This window comes from Protopterus annectens, chromosome 5.part0, assembly GCF_019279795.1.
Source record: "Protopterus annectens isolate FY-2018-M chromosome 5.part0, PAN1.0, whole genome shotgun sequence".
In the NCBI taxonomy this organism is placed as follows: domain Eukaryota; kingdom Metazoa; phylum Chordata; order Ceratodontiformes; family Protopteridae; genus Protopterus; species Protopterus annectens.
Genome location: NC_056735.1, coordinates 281,922,459 through 281,935,271, shown reverse-complemented (window position 1 = coordinate 281,935,271; position 12,813 = coordinate 281,922,459). Strand labels below are relative to the sequence as shown.

Here is a 12,813-nt window from a genome sequence, read left to right as displayed (position 1 = left end):
GGTCTCCATTCCGCTGCTTGTTTTCATTCTGCACTTTCAAACTTTGCTGTGTATCCTACTCAAAGCTGGTGGCATCACTCTGTCAGTGTCTCATCTGCAAGCTTCTGAATATCGAAGCAGTCTTTAGCTGAAAAATTAACAACCACTCAGAAGTCCAGTGCTTACTGCTCTTAAAACTCTCTACGATTGACTATGGAGCTGTAATGTTCTTAGATTTACTCTTTCGCAGTTTCCAAAAGTCACTCCTTTAACTCAATAGCTCTCAATTGGAAAAGTTTAGGGACTTCCAAGAATACTTTAGTTTACTCGCTTGATGCAGATCAAGGATTTTGCTTTGCTAATGACTACATTGCATCACAAGGGCTTCAACAGTATTCTAGTTACAGGTTTGTTGGTTTACTTTTGTGGTTTATACCCCAGTTTTGCTTTAACCGTTGGACCATTTTCTTGCATTTCGTACTTTACCATTTATAAATTTAAGTGCTTAGACTATTAGCGCTACAAAACTTGAACTTGGAACAAATCAGCTGAACTGTTCTTGAAGGTAAATTTTCAACTGGGGAAGGATCAAATCCACTCTCAACTTCTACTGTGTCAGAGGTTTACTCCAGGGTTAAAAGTTTGTCCAAACAATTTCTCTCTTCCCAGTCTGACCACTGATTTGGAATTCCTGCCTTACAGCTACTGAAGAAACCCATAAGTAATGGTCAGCACCATCTGTTGGGCAACACCTTCATGTTCACCCTCGTTGATATTCACTTTCCTGCCTTAGTTTCTCACTCTGACGTCTTAAGTCAGTCTGTAGATCAAGTAAGGTTTTTGCGGGTTCACAAACTCGGTCACAAACATTTCACCATTCCTCAACTGCAAGAGTAGTCTTTTAGCTTAAAGCTCAACATTAGTAAATCCATTACATACTTGAGCCACGACTCCCTCCACACCCTTAGCAATTCTCTTCAATGGCTCACTGTTCAGCTGAATCAGCATGTGCTTTTCCTCGGTTAACCAAGATTTCTGCAAAAGCAGCCTCCTCTTAAAGCAATGCTGTCTCCAGCTGGAGAATACCCTATACCACGTGGGCATGGATCCAATCTAATCCACAAGTTGAAAGTAAGGGCTTCACACCCTCTGCACCACTATTTTTTTTTTTTTTTTTTTTTAAACTCCCCCTTTACTGGTCAAGGCACCATGCCAGAGCCCAATGGCTCTTCTGCCCCTGTGTAACATCTTGCCAGGCTCTCACGAAATATTTCCTTTGGGGTGGCTTGCCAATATTTGCTACACACCCAAATAATTTGCCCGATCAAAAGCACAACAGTGAAATTAGAATTTATTCATGTCTTCTTTTCATCAATCCGTGCAACACCTGCAATATTGGGAGAAATGACAGCTCAACGTTGGTACAGCAAACTTTTAAACTGTCACTGTCCTTTTAAGTGCAGTATAAAAATGTTATAATAATACATGCATAAATCTGTAGCAAACAAAAACATGTTTAAAAGCTTACACATTTCTATGTCGACTACTCCAGCACTCTGGAAAGAACACTCACCCGTTTACACATTTCTGTGTCGACTACTACAGCACTCAGGAAAGAACACTCGCCTGTTTACACATTTCTATGTCGACTACTACAGCACTCCGGAAAGAACACTCACCTGTTTACACATTTCTATGTCAACTACTACAGCACTCAGGAAAGAACACTCGCCTGTTTACACATTTCTATGTCGACTACTACAGCACTCCGGAAAGAACACTCACCTGTTTACACATTTCTATGTCGACTACTACAGCACTCAAGAAAGAACACTCGCCTGTTTACACATTTCTATGTCGACTACTACAGCACTCCGGAAAGAACACTCACCTGTTTACACATTTCTATGTCAACTACTACAGCACTCAGGAAAGAACACTCACCTGTTTACACATTTCTATGTCGACTACTACAGCACTCAAGAAAGAACACTCACCTGTAACATTGAAGTTAATAGAAACTAAATTCCCACATGGCAAGCTTCTAGTAACAGCTACCTGTCCTTTGAAGGACCTGAAGGAAACTGCCCCAGGACACAATGCTGCAGGCTTAGCTCTCCAAGTGACATTTGAATTTTCTTTAAAGTGCAACTGTCTCCTAAAATGTTGTTCTTCATATTCTTAACTTTACTGCCTTCCAATGCCTCTGCATCTATCACCATCATCTAAGGGGTTACACCCCAAAAAGCCTTATGGAGGCCAACATGACATATGATTTCATTTTACATTCATAGTTTGCATCCTAAAAAAAAAAATAGTCAGGAAGGTGGAAAGAGTGAACTACTTAAGTGATCATTTCTCTACTGGCTTACAATGAGTACTATGATTTTTCTACTTTGACAATCAGCTGCAAACTTTTTCCTCACAGATTAACCACTTCTGAATTATTGCCACAATCTGTATTATTAGCATTTTAACAAACACAAAGCTTAGAAGAAAAAAAAGATGATTTGTTTTATTTTCAAACTCACATAGTTCCAAGTCAGTTTCTATCCAAGGTATGAAAAATTTGACACATGACTGATGGGTTTTATTTGGGCCTAGTAGACATGTAGCAGTGTAACAAACATTGGTTCATTTTGTAAGCTAAAACTCGTGCCTTGCATAACCATTCTTCCCCTACTCACCGACTTGCCTCAGCAAAATGGTGCATACATAATATAGCAGACATTGTAACTTACATTAAAATAAAACTTATTTAGATTCACAGGTAGTGACTAAGCATGCAGTCCAGAATATCAGTGAGAAGCCCAACTCAAATTTCCCAATTTGTCAACCCTGGCTGTTTTTTGCTGCAGTTGGATTGGTCTAATAAACTGGACCAGCTACTATTCTGCACTGCACCCATCAAGGCAGTGATACCAAGGTTTAGGCCTGGACAAAGCTTAAAACGTGTGTACATCAAATGTCAGGGATCTCATCAGTGCTGTTAAGGCAGCATGCATTTTTGATTTTGTATCATGACTGAAGGTGGATGTGGTATTGTTACAAGAAACAAATGTTTCATAAAAGACTCAACTGGGTGGGTGATATGAAGGAAAACTTAGCACCTCAAAATCCAAAGGTGCGATTACCATGGTGAGTCAGTCTATAGAGTGGTCTAGCTATATGTTACGGTAAGCAAGGACAGCAGATGACCTGTGCTTAAACACGTTAGATAATCAAATGGGATCTTGATTTTAGGCAACTTACGGCCCAAACAATCATGACCAAATGCCATTTATGAATTTCCATTGGGGGGGGGGGGCATCTCACCTTCTAGTAATAACTGGCAGTGATTTCAATACAATCTTAGACCATAAGTGCAGCAGAATTCCAGTGTGTAAACCCAAGCCAAATAAACAAAGAGTTGATTTGAGAGTGGCTGGACGATCATTCGGTTGATATATGGAGATAAGCATAATGGGGAGGCACTTTTCACCTTTTATGTACCATAAAGTGGAGAAATAAGCAGATTAGATTTTTTTTCATGTAAGCTATCACATTGTACAGAGTGTGGGATGGTCACAAATTATTCCATTATTCATATCATTGTCTAGCAAGTTCAAGGACAAGAAGGATTGACCCGCCTCCTTCCCTACTAAAAAAGTTGCCTTTATTTCAGAGACAAATCATGAGTATGGCACTACTGGCCCAATATAATTGGACAGAATAAGGACATCTGGTATCACTGGAGTTTTCAAACTTGGTCTACTGTCTTTAACCAATGACAGGGGACACATGTTCGCTGAAGTTCAGCCCAACTATGTATCCGAAATACAAAAAAGTACAGTTTTGTACCTACCATAAATGTAGATGTTCGAGGATCCACATTGCTGCAGTCCTAACTATTGGGGTAGTCCGCTGTCCAGTCGGCCCGAATACCAAAGTATATGGCTGACGTCGGTCAGGGCGCATTAGACTGACGTCAGTACGTCAGGGTACTAATGCGCATGACCGACGTCATATCCTCAGTCTTTTCTTGCCCCAGATGTCAGAAGACCCTAAAAAGACAAGGCCCAATATACCTGCACCAAAAATATGTACAATATATACAAAATTATCAGCATATAACCTCACCTACACAACCACCCCTAAACACAGAGGGGAAGGAGGGAGGGTAAATTGGACTGCAGCAATGTGGATCCTCGAACATCTACATTTATGGTAGGTACAAAACTGTACTATGTTCTTCATTCCACATTGCTGCAGTCCTAACTATTGGGTAGAATCCCAAAGCAGAGGTAAGGGAGGCTGGCAAATCATAAAGAAGCAGGAGCTGACAACATGCCTTGCAAAATAGCTGTGGCAAAACCAGCCCTAGACTTAGAGTAGAGAGGAAGGTGATAATGCTTAGAGAAAGTATGCACTGAACTCCAAGTAGCTGCCTCCAAAATATCCTTAGTTGCCACCCCTTAGAAATGCTGTTGAAGTGGCAGTAGCCCTAGTGGAATGAGGCCTAATCCCAGCTGGAATCTCCTTGCCATGATGGGAATAACAAAATGCAATGCAAAACCCAATCCACCTAGAAATAGTTTGTTTTGACACTGGCTTGCCCTCATGAACTCAAAGCAAAAGAAACAAACAACTGCTGAGACTGCCTAAAATCCTTAGTCCTGCTTAAATAATAACGCAATTGCCTGTGTACATCTAAAGTGTGCAAAATCTTTTCCCCTTTATTTTGGGGGTCTGCATAAAAAGTAGGCAAATGAATAGTTTGGTTTAAAGCCACACTAGAAACCACCTTAGGCATAAAGGAAGGATTAGTACGTAATGATACCCTATCCTTATGGAAAATCAAAAAGGGCTCTACTGCCATAAGGGCCTGCAACTCAGACACCCTTCTTGCAGAAGTAATAGCCAACAGAAAAGCAGTCTTCCATGACAAGTATTTCAATTCAGCAGTAGCCGCAGGCTCAAAAGGTTGTAGAGTAAGTTTTTCCAACACAAAATTGAGATCCCAAGCAGGAGTAGGAGCTCTACGTGGGGTCTTATATTCTTTGCCCCTCTAAGAAACTGCTTGAACAAAGGATGCGAAAACAATGGTGGGTCACAATCATAGTGAGCTGAAATTGCTGCAGCATGAATCTTAATGGAAGAGAAGGACAAACCTTTGTCCAATAACTCAGTAAGATATTGAAGAGCCACACTCAAATTAGGCTCAGAAATCTCCAAATTCTTTGCTGTACTCCAAAATAAAAATCTCTTCCATTTTTCTGCGTACACTTTCCTTGTACTAGGTCTTCTAGCTTCCATAATCACATTTAAAACTTGTTGAGGAAGTTGAGACCTGCTGTGTTTCAACACAGAATATGCCAGGCTGTTAGATGAAGAGAGTGAAGCTTGACATTGAGCAGATGACCGTCCTTCTGAGATAACAGATGTGGAATCAAAGGTAAAGGCCATGGAGGCTTCCTTACCAGACTCCTTAGTAGTGGGTACCAGTGTTGCCGAGGCCAATCTGGAGCTATTAAAATCATCCTTGGCTTGTCTTGTCTGACCTTTAAGAGCACCTTTGGAAGAAGAGGCAGAGGTGGAAAGGCATACACATGAAGATTTTGCCAACTGAAAGACAGAGCATCCACTTTCCAAGCTGTGTGATGAAACCCCTTTGTGCAAAACTTTGGCAGCTGGTGGTTTAGTGGAGAAGCGAACAGATCTATGTCTGGAGTTCCCCATGACACTGTCAATTTCTGAAATACATGAAGATCCAGTTTCCACTCGTGGGGATCCATGATTTGTCTGCTTAACACATCTGCTAAGGAGTTCTGTGCTCCCGGCAGAAACCTTGCCTGAAGAGTTAGTTGCAAGCTGAGCGCAGTCTCCCATAAAATCATTGCTTGCCTGCATAGAGGATAAGAATGTGTTCCCCTTGTTTGTTGATGTACCACATGACAGTTGTGTTGTCTGTTAGAATCAACACCTGCCCTGGAAGAAGTAACTCCTTGAAAGCCATTAATGCAAACTGGACTGCCAACATCTCCTTCATGTTGATATGTAGATGCTGTAGTCTGGCAGGCCACTTGTCTTGTATCCACTTTCCATTTAGATGAGCTCCCCAAGCAATGTCCGAGGCATCTGTCGTTAAAATCTGACTCGCCTCTGGCCGGGTCACAGAGAGTCCCTTGTTTAGGTGACATTCCTGAGCCCACCACAAAAATACTTTTGAAGGCAAGGTATTATTTGAATGACAGTGTCCAAATCCTGGCAGTGCTGTGTCCATACATTTTGAGATACCATTGCAGCTTCCTCATATGCAGTTTGGCATTGGGAAGCACCAGAATACAAGATGCCATGAACCCTAATGCTTGAAGGACTGTCCTTGCAGTCAGCACGGACTGATGAGATAGTTGATGGAAGTAAAGTGATAGACTCTTTTGTTTGTCCGGGGTTAAAAGGCCATCTGGGCTGCTGTATTCAGTCTCACACCCAGAAAGCACATGTCTTGAGAGGGTACTAGACTGGACTTTATTTCGTTCACAGAATACCCTAGGCATCTTAGCACTGCTATAACATATTCCAGATGCTGTAGAAGGTCTTCCTTTTCTTGAGCCAGAATCAGGCAGTCGTCCAAGTAAGGATAGATTTGAATTCCTTTTAGCCTGAAGTAAGCTATCACTGGAGCCAGAACCTTTGTGAATACTCTGGGCCCAGTAGATAAGCCAAAGGGCAATGCAGAGAACTGATAATGAGAATTTCCAGCTCGAAAACGCAGACACTTCCTGCAACTTAGTCTTATAGGCACATGAAGGTAAGCTTCCTTGAGATCTAAAGTTACCATCCAGTGATCTTTGCCCAGCAGAGGTAAAAGCTGTTGTAACGTCAACATCTTGAACTTGGGAATGTCCAGATAAGTGTTGAGGATAGATAAATCCAAAATTGGTCTCCACGTGTTCCCCTTCTTTGGTACTAGGAACAGGCGAGAATAAAATCCTAGGCCCCTTTCTGATACAGGGACTGGCTGAATGGCCCCTATTTGGAGTAACAGAGAAATTTGCTTGTGAGCCTCTTTCCTTTGTGGAGGAGGAACGTCTGGCATGCCTTTGAAAGGGGCAATGTATGGAAATAAAACCTGTAACCGTGGTGAATGATATCCAACACCCATCTGTCTTGAGTAATTAAATCCCAATTTTCTTTGAAAAGAGACAGTCTTCCTCCCAAAGGAGCTGCCAGGCGAGAATCTACTGGCAGCTGAAAAGGCAGGTCATTGGGTCTGTTTACGAAAGGACTGACCCCTGCCCTCACCAGAAGTCTGAGCAGGTGAACTCCTGTTCTAGGCCTAAAAGAACCTTGAGCTCTGCCCCTACCACGCCTAGACCTACCCCTAGACTGGGAATCATAAGCAGGATATGTCCATCCCTTAGTAGGCCAATTTCTACTAAACTTGGTGGCTGCACCTGCAAAAATCTTTAACAGTTTGCATAGACTTAGCTTTGTCCTCCATTTTCTTTAAAACTGCTTCCACAGGCGAACCAAACAACACATCAGACTGTAAAGGAGCATCCAAAATCCTTGTCTTAACATGCTCAGCTAAATTCTGATCCCTCAACCAGGCATGCCTGCGAAGAACAGAACTAGTGGCAGCCACCCTCGAGGAGGCCTGTACAGCATCAAAACCACATTGCAAAGAATGCTTACCCACTTGTTCAGACACATGAACTAAATCCAGCAACTCTTTACACTCAATACCTTCCGCCAAAGCATCCACCTTAGATTTCAATTGTGAAAGGAGATAATTTTGATATTTTAGCATGTGAAACTGACAATTCAACGCCTCATGGCTAAAGTGGAAGAAGTATACACTTTCTTTCCCCATCTATCCAAAGCCCTTGCCTCTTTATCAGTGGGAACAGGGTTTTTAACAACAGAGGCCTTAACACCTTTAGGTCCCTGAGAAACAGTTTCGGGTCTGCCCTAGGACTCTTAAAAGATACTTATGAGCTTCAGGCACCCTATAGTACCTATCAGGTTTAACAGGAGCAGGAGGCAAAGAATCAGGGTTCAGGGAAGCCTCTGCAAAAACATCTTCCACCACATTCAACACAGGAGGTATAGCTAAGGGCCTATGCTGGGGTAAAACAAGAATTCCCTAAGCCTTTTCCTGGAATCAGAGTAATCTTGGCCTTCCCATTTAAAGTGCTCCCTCATGGAATGCAGAGTCTCTGAAAATGAGAAATCCTCAGGAGGAGAAGCTGTAGGAGTGGAATCATCCACATCAGAATCAGAATAAGGAGGATACTCCTGCAAGTCTTCCAGAAGACTCAGAAGCCTCTGAACACTGTTCAAAACTCTCAAACTCAGGTTCCACCCTAGGCCTCTTATCAGGAGGCGGCATAGAACCTCTAATCATAGTAATCAAATCTTCTGCCATTTTAAGCATATGTTTCTTAGGCACAGAACCTGAAGTGCTAGGAGAAGCCCCCACTGAAGCTAAACTTGGCCTACCTCTCAAAGAAGTTTTGGAAACAGAAGGAGAGGCTCTAACTACCTTGGGAAGAGAGGGAAGAACAGTCACCTGAGAAGCCCCCTCAGCCTGGCCTACCTCCTGAGAAGGCACATCCTGTAACAGCAAAGTCTCTGCCTGAGACTCCAAAGAAACTCCTGGCAAAACCTCTGGCTCCACTGAGCCTTCTAAAGAACCGACGTCCGGGACTGCCGGTTCATCAGCCCTAGGCTTCGCTGTTTTGTCCTTGCGCTTTTTGGACGAAGCGGGCGTCGGAGCATCCGACGGCATTTTATAATTACAACGCTTCCCAAACACTAACCTGGCACAGTCTAACCTCCTCTTAATAGTGCGTTTGTTAAATCTAGCACAAGAGCGGCATCCAACAACGACGTGCCCAGGCCCTAAACAAGGTATACACAAGGTATGGTAATCCCTATGAGGTATCTGTTTCCCACAAGAAATACAGTTATTCACTTTTTCTGACATCCGGTTAAATACTGAGGCAAGAAAACCAAAATGTTCCCAACGGGTACTTAGCCAACTTTGATTCGGTCTGAAACTCCGACTTCAGAAAATTTCAGAACGCCAACCTGCACTCGCAAAACTGCTTCTGCATCGGACCATGCGGCAAAAAAGACTGAGGATATGACGTCGGTCATGCGCATTAGTACCCTGACGTACTGACGTCAGTCTAATGCGCCCTGACCGACGTCAGCCATATACTTTGGTATTCGGGCCGACTGGACAGCGGACTACCCCAATAGTTAGGACTGCAGCAATGTGGAATGAAGAACATCTGTCAAATCACTAAAGAGAAAATAAATTTAAGGACTGACAAACATGTTAGGAATTAAAACATCTTAGAGACAGGTCAGGAATATAGTTATGCAATATAGTGGCAAAAGTGGGAAAGGCTCAGAATATTCTGTCCTAGGCGAAAAAGCCTGCCTAAACTCTTGGCACTGAGGTTAAGGGAGAGAAAGCAAATGCTCTTGATGAAAAAATTACACTCACTGAAATCCACGGCACCATTTCTTCTTTGCAGGCAGGAAAAATCCCAAGGCCCAATAGTTTTCCAGTGAAGTTGTAGAAAATAATCAGGGTAGACGCAGCAAATAGAACAATTCTATCGGAATCAATGGGTCCCCTACGCTACAGTCTAGAATTGTCAACACAGTCACTTTTCCTGTGGAAGATGAAGATCCAGTCGAACCACAGAACTACAGCCGATATCGTTACTTTTGAGGAAAATCAAATTGTTATTAAAATATCTAGTCCAGGTAGAAGGAAAATTTTATGTAAGCTAGTGGGAGAATCAACAGGAATTTATCCAGAGAGGAACAGGCCCTCTGGGGCTGGTGACACCATTCTTCCAATATACAACAACTTTGCGAGTTACCCAGTATTCCTACAACAACAATATTTGATGCATTCTATTGAGATTACATTTGGGCAGGACTGGAATGCTTTGGGAACCGGGAGCAATTTTGAAATGGTGTCAACTGCTTTATGCTGGGACCCAGGGGTAGGTACTAAACAAACTTACTCCATCAAGGGTGGCGATAATCTCAGAGATTCTGTGTTTGCGGAGCACTGTACACTCCAGTCTGCAAATCTGCAAGAATATTTACCTAATATTATCCAGTTACTTCAAGATTTTAGCAGTTTGTTTATATCAAGTCTCGACATTTCCAACATTTTAACACCACGTTTGGACTCTATAAACTTTTTTATATTTGTAAATGCAATTCCAGAGTCTGCCCACATTGGGATGGCATCTTGACTTTAGTCAACCTCCAGGTATACCACAATGCAATGTTTAGCTTTTAAATACATCACAGCCCCATATACTCCTGTCAAAGAGCCAAATTTACATACGTTTTCATAGGAGGTTACTAGGCTAATGGCCCTGGGGCCCTTACAAGCCTAGCTAAGAGAGTTTACCCACAAAAAAAGAAACCTTGGTCAGCACCTGTCACCCCTATCAAGGACACAGGTGGAACCCCTGGGACAAATTTGTGGTTTCCCATCCACTCATCAAGGTTGCGCTTGAAAAGGTCAGCAACATACTCTGACAGGTGTGGGAAGTCTATTCCAGAGACAGGGCAACCTCTGGGAGACCAATCTCTCTCTCCAGCAGCTTTTGTTAATATCACATATTAGATTTAGGCCTTTCAAGTGGGTAATGCGTGAGGAGTTAGACTTACGGATAGGGAGCACCTCTATTGGGGCAGGGTCAGAGATTGCCTTGGAGGCGGAGATATAGATCACCTCTGAGCAAACTGTACGACAGCGAGTAGAATGACAGTGATTTTGTCCTGTCCGCAACACATCTCTTAATTGTGAGCGTCTAGAGCTCTTGTCTGGGACAATAAGCAACAAAGAACAAACAAGAAAAAGTTAATGACATCTACTAAATTTGGAGGACTTGGGAGTTTCTGACCTAGCAAGACATACCAAAGTGGCGGATACTGACCACTATGGGCAAACCAAAGTCAAAGCTGGTTTGGCTACTCCGAGCTTATCCTACTCTCAAAGACACTGCCCCTAGAGAAAGGAGGAAGGTGTGGGATCCAGCAGGCTTGGAAAAGACACCAAAAGCCTTCTTAAGTCAACAAGGACCAATTAAAAGTCAGTCAGGGTTATGGAGCCAGAGTTGGACTGATGATAAATGCTGAATAGATAGCGGATCCATATGCTGGGAAACCTGGATAGTATGACTTTCTCTATTCTGGAGGGATGTGGTTCATTGCAATAGGATGAAACCCTTTATATACTTGTCATTTGTTAATCAAGTTGGTCCAGTTGAGCTAAGCTGAAGGCAGATTTTCAGTGGAGACCCGAAGAAAAAAAAGCTCAAAAAAAAGTATACAAGACAAACATGCATAATTTCAAAACACAAGCTAGGTTACATAGTTACATCATACATTCATAGAGTAGGAAAACTTGCATAATTCTGTCTGTAGAGCGAAAAGACCAGGTGAAAAACATGAGCAAAATCAGACGGGTTCACGCTAGTAGGTCACAATATTACAGTAAACGCATCTAGATTAATAGTGAAAAATGTGTTGTTGTTATTAAGAGAGAGAGTTTAGGTAGTACAAGGCTGCAAGCTTTGGAATAGGGAGGGGTAAAGAGAGGAGGGGAAGGATTAAGTAGAAGTCAGAGAGCCTGAGTAGACAGGGGGTGAGATTAAGTAGGGTCCTGGCATGGGTAGGAGCTACAATTAAGAAGGCAATTTTAAATTCTACTTTGAAGCGGGTTGTACATTTGATGTTATGAATATTTGGTGGGAGATTGTTCCAGGCTTGGGCCACTGTGGTAAACTTCTATATAATAGCAATGTTTTTCTTGGTTTTATAAATATTAAGGAGGAGTTTATCAGAGCTACGTAGAGTTCGGGGGGGGGGTTGCAGTGGGATACAACAGAGGAGAGCAGACAGGCTAAGGGTTTATAAAGTAGGGTGCGAGTGAAATGTAGTTGGGAAAGAAGAAGTTGTGGGAACTCAAGCCACTGCAGTGGTTTTAAAGTGAAGCAGTGATGGGATTTGTATGGTTGATTGCTGGCAAATCGAGCTACGTTGTTATAGGCTTGTTCCATTTTTGTTAAGGATGAGTGTTGAGATGCGAGTACGAGTATTGGAGAGGCGTACAAAAGACAGGGTAGTAGGAGGAAAGCCTATGCCAGAGAGGGTTTGGAGTTAGAGGCTAGAAGTTTGTGTTTCTATAGAGTAGACCCATTTTTTTATTTGTCTTTTTAATACAATGTTGGATATGGAGGTCACATTTTAAATTGGTCATCAATTATAAAATACCAAGAGGTTTAGTGTGAGAGTCAGATTTGATAAGGGCTTGGCATGTGATGAGATGGTAAAGGTGGCTTTATGGTGGGAGAGGGGTTTAAGGAGGAGGTTGTTTTTTGGGGGTTAAGGATGAGCTGGTTGTCAACCATTGTTCAACGTTGTGAAATGTGTTTTGAGTGATAGAGTGGAGGAGAGAGATGTCATCACAGCAGGAGAAAAGGGTAGAGTCCTCTGCATATTGTATCAGGGAGAAAGTGGAGGTTGTTTATGAAGATGCTGAAGAGAAGAGGTCCCATAATGGAGCACTGTGGAACACCAGTCTGGATGGGTAAGAAAGGGGAGCAGTTGGAGAGCCATGTGACTGATTGAAGCCTACTGGAAAGGTAGTTTGAGAACCACAGGATAGCAGAGGAGAAGCTGAGGTCAGCTAGTAGTTTCGTTTAGTGTGACACTACCTCTCAAAAGCTTTTGGCACAGAGAAAAAAAAGACATAAGACAAGAAGGTCTTTGTCTCTGGCTTCTGCAACAGCATGTGTGAAAGAGAGA

General features: G+C 42.6%; 1 long non-coding RNA gene across 1 annotated transcript in view; it reads right to left on the bottom strand.

The window, feature by feature from the left end:
* Window positions 1-426: 426 nt before the first annotated feature.
* Window positions 427-12,813, bottom strand: part of LOC122802583 — a 59,353-nt gene continuing 46,966 nt past the window's right edge. Inside the window, exon 2 of the long non-coding RNA XR_006364960.1 lies at window positions 427-1,366. This is a non-coding gene — a long non-coding RNA (uncharacterized LOC122802583). The remainder of the gene's footprint in view (window positions 1,367-12,813) is intronic.